Source organism: Rhinopithecus roxellana, chromosome 11, assembly GCF_007565055.1.
Source record: "Rhinopithecus roxellana isolate Shanxi Qingling chromosome 11, ASM756505v1, whole genome shotgun sequence".
NCBI lineage: Eukaryota > Metazoa > Chordata > Mammalia > Primates > Cercopithecidae > Rhinopithecus > Rhinopithecus roxellana.
This window is the reverse complement of record NC_044559.1, coordinates 90,269,586-90,286,534: the sequence shown is the minus strand read 5'-3', so window position 1 is coordinate 90,286,534 and position 16,949 is coordinate 90,269,586. Positions and strand designations below refer to the sequence as shown.

At 35.4% G+C, this 16,949-nt stretch overlaps 1 protein-coding gene across 3 annotated transcripts in view; it reads left to right on the top strand.

The window, feature by feature from the left end:
• The window catches only part of CTNNA3 (catenin alpha 3), a 1,783,100-nt gene that overhangs the window by 1,015,801 nt on the left and 750,350 nt on the right, over window positions 1–16,949 (top strand). The window lies entirely within an intron of this gene.

Here is a 16,949-nt window from a genome sequence, read left to right as displayed (position 1 = left end):
CATCACTAATCTGGAAATCCAAAATGCTTTTTGGAACACCTACATAATACCACAAGTGGAAGATTCTATATATGACTTCATGTGACAGGTATAATCAAAAAACAGGCTCTGAACACACAGTTTATTCAGCATCCCCAAGGGGAAAAAGACCCTCTCAGACCCAGATATATCTTTCTTAAGTACCCAGATTCCTCCACCCCCACTATGCAAGCACACTCATAAAGGGTAATAAAATGGCACTTATGAAGGCCAAACACACCAATGGCAGGTTTTCAATAATGTGTCACATGGGGCCAAGAACTACATGCATTACTGTGTTTTTATTTTCTTATTCTCTGCTCTAAGGTATAAGGATTATTAAAAATACTAAAAAGTCCTGTAGTTACACCTATGATATCAGTATTGGGTAGCAATGATAAGAAAAAGAAGCATTTTTGTTTCTCTACAGCACAAAAAGTCAAACTGTTGAAGAAACGGGACAGTGGTGGAAATTGAAATGTTTTATAGAAGAGTATAGTGTTGGAATGACTACCATATATGACCTGAAGAAACAGAAGGATAAACTGTTGAAGTTTTGTACTCAAAGTGATGAATAGAAGTCAATGAAAAATAGAAAAGCACTGTGTACAGCTAACAATAAAAATCTTGATTGTGTATTTAAAGAGTGGATCCATTACCATTGCAGTGAACACTTGTCACTTAATGGAATACCAGTCATGAGACAAGCAAACATCTATAATGATGAAATGAACATTGAAGGGAACCATGAGTATTCAACAGGCTGGCTGCCAAAAATTAAGAAAAACTATGACATTACTTTTTAAAGATTTGTAGTGATAAAGCATCTTCTGGTCATGTAGTAGTGGAAAAATTCATTGACAAATTTGCCAAAGTCATCGCTGATGAAAATCCGATGCCAGAACTAGTCTATAATGCTAATGAAACATCACTGTTTTGGTACTGTTGCCCCAGAAAGACGCTGACAACAGCTAATGAGGTAGCCCCTACAAAAATTAAAGATGCCAAGGACAATAACTGTGCTGGTGTGTGCTAATGCAGCAGGCATACAAAAATATGAACTTGTTCTGATAGGCAAAAGCTTGCATCCTCACTGTTTTCAAGGAGTGAGTTTCTTAGCAGTCCACTATTATGTTAACAAAAAGGTATGGATCACCAGGGACATGTTTTCTGATTGAATTCGCAAACATTTTATACCAGAGACTCAAGGTTACTGCAAGGAAGCTGGATTGGATGGCAATTGTAAGATTTTATTGTTCCTTGACAACGTTTCTGCTCATCCTGCAGCTGAAGTTTTCATCAAAAATAATGCTTATGCCATATACTTTCCCCAAATGTGACTTCATTAATTCAGTCATGTGACCAAGGTATCCTTAGATTGATGAAAAGTAAATATAAAAACACTTTCTTGAACATCATGCCAGCACCAGTGAAGAGAGGTGTGGGTGTGGAAGGTTTCCAGAAGGAGTTTAGCATGAAGGGTGCTGTTTATGACATTGCTAACACTTGGAAGGCAGTGACTAAAGACACAGTAGTACATTCCTGGCACAACCTCTTGCCTGTGACTATATTCAGTGATCTCAATGAGCAAGGTGGTGACTTTGAAGAATTCTGTGGGCCAACTGAGAAAAAAGATGGTGTCTGGCCTCCTTACATACACAAAAAATAAAATTTCCGAGCTTTTCCCTGGGCTAGCAGAAGTAAATATCAGAGAACTTGATTATTTTTAACATCAGTAATGAGACTCAAATTCTTAATTCATTGACCAATGGTGAAATAGTCCAAACAGTTTTGAATCAAGTTGATTGTGATAGTAGTGATGATTAAAATGATGTTAACACTGAAGAAAAAGTTCCTGTGGACAAGCTAAAAATGTGTGACGGGCTTATTGAAGGACTACAGTACTGTGCATTTATAACAGAACAAGAAATCATTTCAGTTTATAAAGCCAAAGAGAGATGACGACGACGATGACGACAACAACTACTACTACTACTAATTCTTATTCTTTTTTTTTTTTTTTTTTTTTTTTTTGAGGTGGAGTTTCGCTCTTGTTGCCCAGGCTAGAGTGCAGTGGCATGATCTCAGCTCACTGCAACCTCCACCTCCCAAGTTCAGGCGATTCTCCTGCGTCAGCCTCCTGAGTGGCTGGGATTACAGGCACCCACCGCCATGCCTGGCTACTCTTTTTGTATTTTTAGTAGAGACGGGGTTTTACCATGTTGACCAGGCTAGTCTCGAACTCCTGACCTCAGGTGATCCACCTGAGGATCATGCCTGTAATCCCAAAGAGAGACTTCTAAGACAAAAACCATTGTTATTGAGGCAAGATGACTCTGAAGGAAACATTTTTAAAAGTCATCCACAAAATGCCTCTTCATCCCTAGAGGACTCACTTCCTGGTCCTTCAAATATTTTGATTTTTTTCCCTCACCTAAACAAAAATTCAGCATACAGTAACCTATTAATCAAAACACAGCATCATAGGTGGAGACTGAAAGCCTGCCATTGTTGGTTGTTGCTGCTGTTCAACAGCTGATACAGGAATTCTGGTGATGCTACTGTGCTGCTTCATTACCCTAGATACATTTTTTTTTTTTACTGTATTAATGGCATGCCATATGTTTTTTGCAGATAAATACCTATGGGTAAATAAATTAAAGAAATTGTTGCTTATCAGTAGCATATAAATTCAAAATCAAGAATGATAGTGATGCCAAACAACCACAGATGGCTCATATGGGTGGCCAAGATGGTGACACCTTTGCTTTCTGATGATTTAAAATATGCAATTTTTTCATTAACAAAATTATTAAAACATTGTATATTGCCTTCAGTCTATGTGTATAAAGTGCATATAAAACATAATGAATTTTGTGTTTAGACATGGGCCCCCAATAGAAGTGACTGGAGTCCATAAAGATCTACATGGATGTAGACAACTGATATTCAACCAAAGTTCAAAGGCAATTCAGTGGGCAAAGGATAATCATTTCAACAAATGGTATTGGAACAACTGGTTATTCATGTAAAAAATTCAATCAATAACCTACCAAAAATTGATCAAATTGTACATCCACTTGAAATATGGGATGTTTATTTTGTCAATTGTAACTCAATAAAGCTGTTAAAAATAGTGGGAAAGTATGCGAGGAAGAGGAAAAAAGGGACAAGGTATAAAATGCTACACCATGTGCTATACAAGTGGATTATATTGCTTTCTTCCGAAGTGATAATATGCAACTCCTGCTATAGAATAAAATTGTATGTTCTAGATCACTGGAACAAATTAGCCAAATACTGTTCCTAATTTTTAATGCTCATTTTGCAAGGTGCGAAAGTGTAAGACACATCTTATAAAATGAACAATTTAGACTAGGGCATACCTTCACTATTATAATTAATTTAAAATGATATACATACTTAAATAGCATTTTTCACAGAAATAGAAAAATTATAAAATTAATGCAGAATTACAGAAGACCCTGAATAGCCAAAACAATCTTGAGAAAGAAAAATAAAGTTGGAGATATAACATTCCCTAATGTCAAGTTATACTACAAAGTGATAGTAACCAAACACTACGTTACTGGCATAAAAACAGATGCATGGACCAATGGAACAGAATAAAAAGCCCAGAAATATACCCAAGTTTATAAAGTCAACTAATTTTCAGCAAGGCTGCCAAGAAGACATGATGGGGAGAGGGTAGTCTCTTCAATAATTGGTGTTGGGCAAACTGGATATCCACATGCAAAGAGTGAAACTGGACGCTTATCTACACCATATATGAAAATTAAGTCAAAATGAATTACAGATCTAACCATAAGAGGTGAAACTCTAAAACTACTGGAAGAAAACAAGGGAAAAACTTCTTGATATTGTCTTTCATAATGATATTTTGGACATCACACCAAAATCACAGGCACTGAAAGCAAAATTAAACAAGTGGGACTATACAAAGCTTTTGTATAGCAAAACAATCATCAGAATAAAAAGACAAACTATAGCTTGGAAAAAATATTTGCAAACTATCTGAAAAGGGGTTAATAATCTCTAAAATATATAAGAAACTCACACAACTTAATGGCAAAAAACAAAAATAACAAAACCAAATATCCTGGTTTAAAAAATGACCAAAGTGGGACAGCTGTGGTGGCTCACGCCTATAATCCCAGTACATTGGGAGGCCAAGGCAGGCGGATCACCTGAGGTCCGGAGTTCAAGACCAGCCTGACCAACATGGAGAAACCCCATCTCTACTAAAAGTACAAAATTAGCCGGCATGGTGGCACGTGCCTGTAATCCCAGCTACTTGGGAGGCTGAGGGAGAATCGCTTGAATCTAGGAGGCAAAGGTTGTGGTGAGCCAAGATCGCGACTTTGCACTCCAGCTTGGGCAACAAGAGCAAAACTCCGTCTCAAAAAAAAAAAAAAAAAAAAAAGAATTGTAAATATCGTTGGGTGCTCATAATTATTAAAATATGCATATGTATGTGCATACCCATGTATATGTGCACATGTACATATGTTTGTGTATTTATTAAGAAAATGACCGAAGTACCTGAATAGACATTTTTCTAAACAAGACATAAAAATAGCCAACAAGTATATGAAAAAGTGCTCAACGTCACTAATGAGAGAAATGCAAATCAAACCAAAACGAGCTATCACCTCACACCTATTAAGATGGCTGTTATTAAAAAAGAAAAACACCAAGAGATAAGTGTTGGCGAGAGTGTGAAGAAAAGGGAACCCTGGTACAATGTTGCTCAGAATGGAAATTGGTATAGTTATGAAAAAGTGTATGGAACTTCCTCAAAAAATTAAAAATAGAACTACCATATGATCCAACAATCCCTTTTCTGGTTATATATCCAGAGGAAATGAAATCACTACCTTTAAAAGATATCTGCATTCCCACATTCATTGCAACCTTATCCACAATATACAAGATATGAAATCAACCTAAATGTCTGTTCATGAGTGAATGGAGAAGGATGAAATACAGATGTGAAATGCAGATGTGATTGTTTATGTGTATGTGTGTGTATGTGTAAAGGTACACGTATATAGACATACACAAATGTAAAGTGTGAAATGTATATTCTGCTACTCAGACCAGTCCTGTTAATTTTTATTTGATTTCAGAAAAAAAAGGAGTTTTTAAAATGATCCAATAGAATAATAATACTTTTGTTAGTGTCCTCATATCTTGATATTCTCAGATATTAGGACATTACTTGAAGCATAAATCTTGATGAGTTTCTTGGATGTTTTGCTTCATCTCTTATGCTTTTTCTTTTTAGCTAATGTAATGGTACATTTAATGTAATAGCCCTATCTCTAAGTTGCTGTCCCCCACGTTTTATCTCTCAGTAATATAGGCTTTAGGGCCTGATACCGATACAGATCTATTTATTCGTTCAGGATTTCATTTTGTCATAAGATTTTTCATCTTACGTGAACTATTTTTTGCATTTCTGGGTGATTTCTTCTATTACTTCAATACAATATTATCTTGTGAATGTGATACACTTGTGCTACTGATGAGGATTATGAATCTTAAGCAGGAGTCTGCCCACTCCAACACCATATGAAATACCACTTAACATTTTTTTTTGTAATCAGTGCCACAGGCCTTTTAGATCTCACTTCTGATACCACCTGCAGGTATTTTGGGTAAGTGATAGATGGAAGGAATAAGCACACACACATTGTAAAGATTGAATTAAGCTCCTGCCTACATTTTCCAAGAACGTAGTCTCATCAGAAGTGGAATGGCCATGTGAACAGGAGCAGATGTATGATTTCTCAGAATAACTGCTTGTGGCACATACTAAGAAAAATGCTTCACCAGATATGGAAAGCTCAATTCTTGCTAGGTCACTTCGCTTTTTTGCATGAAACTTACATCTGGAAGATTTTATATTAAGAACATATGTGCATCTGTTTAAGGGAATGTTTACATATACTGAGTTCTGGTTCTTGAAGCAAACTATCCGCAAGACCCATTATGGCATGGGTAAAAAGGCAGAGTTTGTTTCCATATATCTCTGAAAGGAAATATCCCTGTTTACAGATTTTGTTTCATATTCAGAAGGCCTGTTTCCTTGGAATGGCAGTCAGAATAGTCACCTGAAACCCAACAATGAGTTATGTGCTGAAAGAATAAATGGTTCATAGAGATGAAAGCATTGTTTTGAGACAACCATTGGTCTGAGTCAGTGTAGCAATGCTTATGAGGTGATTGGAACCAAAGATGATATGCTAGCAGAGTTTATGCACTATAGCTCTCTTATGCAGCTTTAGTTTATTGCTCACGATACTCATTCACGAATCCTTGAAAATTGCTTCAAAGAGGTAGTCTCAGGACAATGTTTTTTCATGTACTGGGAATGCAACTTAAAAAATATAATAAGTTTTAATTTATACCCATTTTGAAACTCATAGACAAGCTCATTGAGCATTTTTAAAGCTCGTGATCATCTGAAGCATGGCAATTCCAAACTATCAACTCTGTAAGGTACTATTTTTTGTCACTTGTCCCAAAACTACTCCTTTGGTGTAGTTTATGATGTAATTTTTCAGTGTTTGGTGAATAAACCTATATTTTAATATATATACACACATAGATACATGCATAATCCATATATTTTGTGTATGAGTGTTTATATAAAATGTTTTCTCAAGGTGTGAGGTGTGTGTGTGTGTGTGTGTATACTGTGTGTTTGTGTTTCCTAGCATTTATTCTTCTAGATTCCAATACAATTTCCCCAAATCTCCATCTTTCTAATGAAGATAAGTTTTGCTTTCTGATAGATGTATATATAGATACATAGATACATATATGTACATAGATACATATATATATACCCCAAATACCTGCAGGTGGTATCAGAAGTGAGATCTAAAAGGCCTGTGGCACTGATTACAAAAAAAATGTTAAGTGGTATTTCACATGGTGGTGGAGTGGGCAGACTCCTGCTTAAGATTCGTAATCTTCATCAGTAGCACAAGTGTATCACACTCACAAGATCATATTGTATGGAAGTCATAGAAGAAATCATCCAGAAATGCAAAAATTCGTTCACCTAAGATGACAAAATGAAATCCTGAAATCTTATGACAAAATGAAATATATATAGATACCTATATATCTGATGTATATACACACATAAATACACATATATATGTATATACATATATATTTCTATAATAAGAATAATAAAAGTGGTAAAAGATTAAATTTCTTCTAAGAGGAAGATTTTCTTGTTTCCATTTTTTAATGCAGTGAATGAAATCTGAGATTCCCCAGGTATATTTTGTGGATGCTCCAACTAGGCATCTTGGGAGACTGAACATTCAAAAATCACTGAGAAATGCGTAGTTTAATTGACCTAAGCAGAAAGAAATCTGGCCCATAGAGAACTTTTTATTTTATTTTATTTTTGTATTTCTTTCTTTCTTTAGAGACAATATCTTACTCTGTGGCATGATTAGAGCTCACTGCAGCCTCAACTTCCTGGGATCATGTGATCCTCCTGCCTCAGGCTCCTGAGTAGTTGGGACTACAGGCATGCACCACCATGCTTGGATAATTCTTTGTTATTATTATTATTTTTTTTTATAGAGATAGAGTTTCACTTTATTGCCCAGGCTGATCTTGAACTTCTGGCCTCAAATGATCCTCCTGCCTGGGCCTCCCAAAAAGTTGGAATTACAGGCACAAACTACTGCATCTGCCCCAGAAATATTTTAGATAATTAAGAGGCTTTCTTATTTCAGCTGGGATTAGCAATATTTCTTCCTCGTAACTATTTCCTTTCCCCAGAGGAATATGCCTAAAATTTCACTTGGTGATAGGATCATAGCAGGGAATAACCTAACAGTTGGGAAAATAAGTTAGTTCACCTTAAAGGCATTCTCATATTCATTACATTATTATGTACCAAGAGGTTTTTATGACATATTATTTAAATACATATTACCAGCTTGAAGGTTTAAATCGTGGATAGTCTGTAATGAGATAATGTTTTCAGTTTTGTATCTCCTCATGTGAGTATATGCCTATCAGGAAGCCTGGAAAATGATGAAGTAAGTAGCATGTCTTTATTTTAAAATGAAAGAAATCAGTTACTGAAACACTGATGACATCTAAAAAAAAAAAAAAAGATTAGAAAATTCACAAAATATTACTCTTTGCACTTAAAAATTGATGTTAAATTCAGATAACTGTTGTTTTTTCTGCTAAAAGTGTGATTTCCATTTTGATGAAGTCATTTGCTTTGCTGTACCTGACGTTTTAAATATGTTGCATACCTATTAGTAATCCTTAGGTCATTGTTCAGAGGTGCCCATACTTTATGTAAGTGAGAATGCCAACTCCTTAATAACTTGAACTTCTGGCAAAGATGCTGTTCTATTTTGGAATATGGATACCTGAAAACTAGTTAGAAAAATATATTTTTATTGCGCCCCCTGCCATCACGTCTCTTTCACCCAATTTTTAGATGGGCTAAGTTATCTCCATTAGTTTTGGACCACACAAAAAGACCCCCAGGATTTTCAATGCAGTGGATCTCTTGAGAATTGGAAACTTCTGCTGTTTCATGCTAAAAATTAGTCATGAATTTTTAAGCAGGAATCTAGCTTCTGAGATCAGATGGCCCAATAACAATATTAAGGAAATATTTTTATTTTTGTCTCCTTGTATCTTCCTGTCTCAACAAATCTGTAACAGGATCACTTCTTTCCTTGCAACAACTTCTGGGAATGACTTTTATTGTGAATATAGAATAATTTTCAACCAACTACTAGGCTGCTGGGAGAAGCTGTGTCTATTTCTATGTGTATCACAGAGGGTATTCGAGGATAATAATAGATTCTACACATTGTGCTAGCAATGCGAATATTACATATACTTTCTCATTTCATTTAAGTTTAAACCTCTCATTTTCCCTGGGAAGTAGAAATTTCTATTTCCATTTTAGAAGTGAGGGAGCTAAGGTCCAAGTTTCAGTGGAGAGAAAACTAAGACTCCATGTTGCCCAAAGAAACAAATACTTCCTAAGGAGTAGAGCCCAGATTTGCCTGACTCCAAAGATTCCCAGCCTTGCTTGTTTTATTTCCCAGCTATGGTGTCTGAGAATCAGGAGGCAAATATGCTTGTACCTGCATTTCCCTTTTGGGGAGGACTAGATGATGTGTCAGCTTTACATAGCAATCTATTTAATGTGCTTCTTTGAAAAGGAAAAGAAATCCCTTGAAATATCCCTGGCATTATTTCAATGACATTGAGGTGTCAGAACATTTTGGGATAACAAAGTGGTCAATTCCTTTAGGTGCCATAGAGCTTTCAGCAGTTGTATATTTTATAGTTAGTAAACAGCCAAATGTATTTCTTTGCCTCTGTTCAAAATGAAATCACCTTAATGAAGAAATCTTATACTGAAGCAATCTGGGCACATTAATAATAAATGAATTCTGAAAGAAATTTAGTGTAATTTCTGAGGAAGAACAAGAGGAAATACCAAATTTAAAAATAGCATTTTGCATTTGTGTAAGTGGAATAAGTAATAACAGTAATAAAAACGTATCTTCCCCCATTATTCTCAGCTGCCATTGTGCTTTTCTGTTTGTGATCCCTTGAAATTCACAGCTGTAGATTATGGTATGCTATTGTTTTATGGCAGAGGCAAATTATGGCCTGCGAGCACCTAATCTACCTGTTTTTGTATATCCTGCAACCTATGAATTATTTTTACATACTTTTAAAAGTTAGAAAAAAATTAAAAGATGTGACATATAAAAATAATGTAAAATTCAAATTTCATTATCTGTAAATAAAATTATATTAGAATTCAGTCTGTACCTAAGTTCTTCCCATGATCTATTTCTAGAGCCACCATTGATGAACCTTCATTCAATATATACCCAAATACACACATATACATGCGTACTCACAGTTACACACCTCTTATTCTTTATTTTTGAGGGATAGTTTATTAAGCTTTAAGACTCCTTTGTTTGCCGGGCGCGGTGGCTCAAGCCTGTAATCCCAGCACTTGGGCAGGCCGAGACGGGCGGATCACGAGGTCAGGAGATCGAGACCATCCTGGCTAACACGGTGAAACCCCGTCTCTACTAAAAATACAAAAACTAGCCGGGCGAGGTGGCGGGCGCCTGTAGTCCCAGTTACTCGGGAGGCTGAGGCAGGAGAATGGCGTAAACCTGGGAGGCAGAGCTTGCAGTGAGCTGAGATCTGGCCACTGCACTCCAGCCTGGGCGACAGAGCGAGACTCCGCCTCAAAAAAAAAAAAAAAAAAAAAAAAAAAAAAAGACTCCTTTGTTTAATTTCCCTTTTCCAAATTTCCCTGGGCCTAATACTCATCAGCTTTGTCCTTTTATTCTCTGCAGTTTCATTGCTATCGTTTTTGCTCTATTTTCAAAAATTTTCCAAAATATTAAAATAAGCATGGAGAAAGCAGATCTGTAGGATTTTGCCTTCACTGTGTCTTTTCTACTGTGTTTGTGGGACTAGGTACAAGTATTAGAAATACCGTGAAACCCCAGCTGCATTGAAGTGTTTTCTTCTCAGTTTTTCCCCTCTCTCCCTTATAGTCTTGCTGCATTCTCTTTTATTGGTCTTCTCATTACTTTTCAATATCAACAGTTACTGTCTTATTATTTCATTGAATCCACCTGTTATTTATGATTTAGAAGATTATTGGACTCCTCATTAAAGAGTAAGGCAACACTCAATATTATCAATGTGTCAGAGAGCTTTGAGATATCAAAATTGTCTGTTTAAATGTCTCCAAGGACTCTTGGGCTGCTAGAAAACTGACCATAATATTTTAATATGATATAATTAATATCACCTCTTCAAATTTTCTTTTGTTCATGTTAATAGCAAGTGACTCTTAACAAATAATTGGGGTTGTTCCAAAAGTTTAAGCCACACTTACATAAATATGATTATGACATGGCAAAATATTTGCAATAAAGGCAACACAAGGCAATCTCAAGAATTAATACTTTCCTTTGATTAGCTCATTTTGGAGAGAGCTTTATGGGACAGCTGTCTAGGCCAACAAACTCATTTAAAGGACCTAGGCCCTTTATTGGAAGTCTTCAATTCAGTATGTTTCAAAAAAACTTTTTATACCACTCCTTACTCTGCCCATTTCAGAAGCAGCTCTAACCTTCATTCCCTCTCTACCCTAAGTGTCTCAGGCTTGCCCCAAGTTCTCCTAATTTTTGATGATTAATGGATTCATTGATTCATCAATTCATGGATACACACGTGCACACATACACAGGAGATTTCAATAATAATAGATTCACGGCTGTATGTCAAGTATTCTTCTAGGTAATTGGGGGTGTTAAACAAAATAGGCATTTTGTCCCTGCTCATAAGGAATTTTAATTTTAGAAAATAAAAATAGTAACGTCAAACAATAAATGAACAAAAAATCTTCTGCCGAGGTGAAGAAAATAAAGCCATCTAGTTGACAGAAAGTAACTGGTGAATTGGCTACTGTAGATGGTGTCAGAGAAGATGTCATTCTGAGGAAGTGACATCATTCGTTCTTTGACCTGACTGAGGAGAAGGAGCTAGTTACAGGAATGTTGGGAGCTGAGGGGTGGCAGAACATTCCAGGGAAGAGGAAAAACCCATGCAAAAATCCGGTGGAATGAAAACAAATATGGCGACTTTGAGGTCAGCAAGAAGACCGGTGTAACTAGAATATCATGAGGGCAAATGGGTAATAATAAGGGACACAGGCAGGGGAAACATTTGGATTTTATTATAAAATCTAAGGGAAGTTTCTGATTGCTTTTGATCAGAAGTGTGATGTGATTTTATGACACCATGGACATGCTCTCCATGTTTTTTCTTCATAGAAATACTTGAGTCATCTCTTATAGTCTCCTGCCATGTAAATCCCATTTCCTTCTAGCCCTATCTAGAATGCAAGAGTAGGAATGCAAGGGTAGGAATCTTCTTTTAGATTTTATATACTTTTACTTTAAATCTACCACATTTTTTTCTTCCTAGTATCTTTTATCCTCAAAACAGCTTCTCATTTGGTGTTTGACACAATCTTTCTTCCTTTCTTCTTCCAAGCTCAGCAAATCTAAAAACTTCAACACAGTTATCCTACAAACTCTATAGTATAATTGACCTCAATATCATTTTTCCAACAACCACTAAATTATGAAATATATGAAATGCCTCCCAAAAGAAAATATTATCTTTCGTTAGAATATAGGGTCTGGAAGATAATCACCATCTTCCATATGTTCTGAATCCTGAAATCTGACTTAAGTGGTGTGTGTGTGTGTGTGTGTGTGTGTGTGTGTGTGTATGAATCAATACAGGTGATAAGGACCAGAGTTTTTAAGGTGAGAAATAAAGGTAGAAGAAAGAATTTAGAACAGTTCATATCCTGCTTGTCTATCTCCTCAGGCCTCTTCATTTTATCACCTGTTTGAAATTCATCCTACAATTATTTTACTATGTTCTTATTTATTCAAGGGATATATTTAGTAGTATAAGATACATCTTAGAAAACAAAGCAAAGATTTCTAAAGTTAAGGAGCTTATATTCTAACAGAATGGGGAAAATATTATTTACAAGTATTTCTTAAAATTCTGTTATCATATTAGGATAGGTATGTACCCATGAAATTCACTGAGAAGAAATGGAAAGCATCAAGAAGATAAAGAAAAAGCCTTCACTATCAAGGTCTTTTGTAATTTTCTTGGCGAAGGACAACATGTATGTCTTGAGTGTTTCCACCTTGAAATTTTCCACCTTTTTTGCCTCCTTAGTGCATCATTTATGTGTATATTTTTCCATTCTTTTGCCATATTACTATATAGATAGGAAAGGAATGTACCCTTTTTGCTTTCCTCTTAGTTGGTACATACTCACTTGGTACATACATATTTCTTTTAATTCTATATTCATTACATTGTACCAAACAATACATATTTATTGGGAGCCTATTAAGTATAAAGTATGTCATTTATATCAAAGATATCATCAAGTTCTTTGAGCTTAAATTTTTTTATTTGTTTTAATATCAGATATAATACTCTAATTTTAAAAATTATCTTTAATTCAGTTGGTACTAATTATATTGTGACAAAAAAATACAAAAATAACTCAAACAAACTTAAGCAAATCACAGAGCTTTATTGGTTTGTCCTTCATAAAATTTCAGTCTTCATACAGGTATTTTTTTCAGGGATTCAAATGATATTCTCATTATTTGGTTTCTCTCTCTCAGCTCTGCTTTTTGCTATGTTGGCTTAATACTCAAAATATACATTGTATTTTCCTGTTGCTTCAAGAACATCCTTTCCATTTACCTCACCTCTGATCCCAGGAGAGGACATGTCATTCATGCCACTTAAATCTTTTTATCCTATTTCTATGTCTGCAATCATTGGTTCAAAGAGAGACCTACAGTCTAATCAAAGCAAACTAGAAAGAAGCAGACTTTTGCTAGGACAGTAGAGAGAAGAAAAGAAAAATGGCTTCTTATTTATTGATTGTTAAAATTTGAAAATGGGAAGAAATATATATTTTCTGAGGCAGGATCTCACTCTGTCACCCAGGCATGGGTGTAGTAGTGCAATCTCAGCTTACTGCAGCTTCAACCTCCCAGACTCAAGTGATCCTCCCACCTGCAACCTCCCAAGGAGCTGGGCTGACAGTGTGTCATTAGGCTTGGCTAGTTGTATTTTTTTGTAGAGATGGGGTTTCGCCATGTTGCACAGGCTGCTGAAGAGTAGTCTTGGAGCAATAGGGAATTACTATGTGTATCTCAAGGATTAAACAAACATTGCATGAAGCAGAGCTGAGATACGTAGAAAAACCAAATACAGAGGATGCCATGTGGGTCCCTGGAGCAAGATCTGCATGCTGACTGAATTTGTGTGGAAGACAAGCCAATCAATTCCTGTATTGGTGTAAGCTAGTTTGAGTTGGTTCTTGTCATAACATAAACTGTCTGTATGGAAATAAAGATACAAAAATTGTGAATATTATATTGCATATGAAGATCAAAAGATTTTAAACTCAAGTGTATAAAACTATAAAAATTTAGAATTGGGAGGGATTTTGTACATCTCTCTATCTAATCCCCTGTATTTATTGTCAAGCAAATGGAGAATCAGTGAAGTTGAATAATTTAACATCTCAGAAAGTGCCAAGATGAGGAGACAAACCCAAGTGTCTTGGCTTCTAGCTCTCTGCCTCTTCCAGGACCCCACACTTTAATTCTGGTAAAGAGAGAAGCCTACAGATATATAAAAATTGTTCATGGTCATTTTTAATATCTTGTTTGCAGTGGCAAACTTTTTAAAAAATATATAGTTCTTGTAAGAATGCCTTATAGCTTGCTTTGGTTTTCATCTGAATATTTTATATTATTCATTTTCTTTTAGAAATGAATATGTAGCAAATGCAATAATTTTTATATGTAGCAAATGCAATAATTCAAACCAATAGCTTGCAGAATTTGAACTATTAGCCATGATAGAAGATCTATGAATTGCATATTTGTTATAGTTTTTTTCACTTATTTTAAAAATAAATACCAACAAAGACAATAAGATAATTATTTTAGAATCATCCCATTTTTACTCCTACATGATTACTAATAAATAGGAGTCCATCTTCATCAACATATATAGTAAGGACTCTCCAGTGCCAACATTCTATTTTCAGCATCAATAGCATATGTGCCTCCAGAATCGTGCACGTGTTTTTAATTTTGTCTCAGACTTCCAAGAAATGTTTAAAAGTAACATTCCTGAGAGAGAAAGACCTCCTAAATCTATGTCCTACAAATACTTTATCAGAAAAATTTAATATACTCACAGAGTTTTATCACTTCTCCTGGGAAGTTTAAGGAGACAGCTCATTTTTTGGCCTTCATTATAAGAAAGCAGTTAAATGTTAATTAATTGAAGAAAAAGACTGCTGAAAAAGAAAGCACTAAGCCTATTATAGAAATGAATCTTATTTTTCTGCCAAGTGCTTTATAATTAAAAGGAAACTCAGTAGAAAAGAAGCTTAAGCAATAACAGTAATATTAATAAAATATTGATTTTTAGAAAATTGCTTTTATGCTAAGAATGATTAGGTCCCTTTTTACCCCATAATATACTTCTCGGATGATTTTAGTTTAGCATATGTATTCTCAGGCTTGGTATTGTTGAATCTCTGCTAGATAATTCTTTGTTGTAGAGGGCTGCCCTGTGCATTATAGGTTATGTAGCAGTATCCTTGGACTCCACTTTCTAGATGCCAGTAGCACCACTCTTCCCCTCTGGTGACAAGCCAAATAACCCCAATATCCCTGACAAAATTTACCCTCCTCCCCCTCCCCGACTGAGAACTGCTGGTTTAGAAATTGAAAAAGTGGGACAGAATCATAGAGAGGTCAACTTATTGTAGATTAGATAATTAGTCATTGACACACCTACTTTTAGGAGCCATGTCTCATACCTCCAGCCCCTGAAATAAACTTCACCATTGATCAAAATCCCATCTTTTTTGTGTATATCAGGTCATTGCGTAGGTTCAATTTCAAAGCATCGACGCCTTCTCTTGTCTATCCTACCTTTGCAATATTGCAGGGGGTTTTGTCTGATTATCGTGGCCTTTGGGGTATCCTATATCCCCCTGCCTACCTCACACTTCCTATCTTTGTTCAAACCAGCCCAAAATACAAAATGATTGCTTTTGTTTAGATTGGCTGTCATTCAAGATTTTGCCAAGTGTGACAATTTAGCAGTTCACTCAAACTTGAATGAGTTGTACTTGAAAGGGAAAATATGCTCTCAGAGTGTGATGCTTATTAAACAGTATTAAAGCTTTGATTGAGTATTTGCATGGTGGTGACTTGCATAGCACAGTACTGCATTAATGTAAGTATTTTTGCCTGTCAAACATTAAACATGGATAAGATCTGCAGTGTCATTTGGTTTACTTTGCTACTACTGAAGCACTGCTTCTCCGTAATACATGCTGGCCCACTGTTCCCAATCCAATTTAAACTGTAAGTAATGATGGTGTATTTCTACTTCCTTTGGGAAAGCATTACAAAGTTTAATTTACTGTTTCCTAACAATTTGTAATAGTATCAGTAGTTAATGTTCTAGAATTTTGATAGTGAAACTGATCTACTTTCTCCCTCAGAGGTGGAAATTTTAATATCACAAGAAGGTTTTTCATACATCCCAACTTTATTCCCAAAGACTATAGAATACTTCTAAAGTTTGGCTATTTCTGGTCCACCACAATCTTTTCCTCCACACAGTTGTGTGAATATATTTAACAGTCTAATACTGATAGCAGCTAATACTTCAAACATACACTGGTATCACCTTACTTGATTTTTATAAGATCACTTTGCAGATAGGCAGGCCAGTATCCCAGCTTTATTTGATAGATGGATATATGAAAGCTCATAGGGGTTAAATAATTGTCCTCCGTCATTAACATTTATGTACAACTTTAAGATCTGGCAATGATTGATCCATACTCATTGCATTTGCTCCACAAGCTGTGAAATGAGGAAGGCAGGTATGAGTATTATCATGACCTCCATTTTCCAGAAAAGAAAACTGAGGCACAGAAAAGTGAAGTGACAGAGCAAATGCTTGTTGGCCCTCAATTTAGGTCTTTTGAGTCACATTTAAATGTATTCTTTAATGTTGCTTTTTTTTTTTGTTTTGCTTGCATAATTATTTACCTCTTCCTTTTGTTATTGGGTTTCACCATGAAATATACCCAGATAACAAACCTGTACATGTACCCCCTGAATCTAAAATAAAACCTGAAAAAGGAAAAAGAGAGAACAAAGATACAGTTTTAGCAGATTTATTTTTTTTTTCAAAAAAAGAAA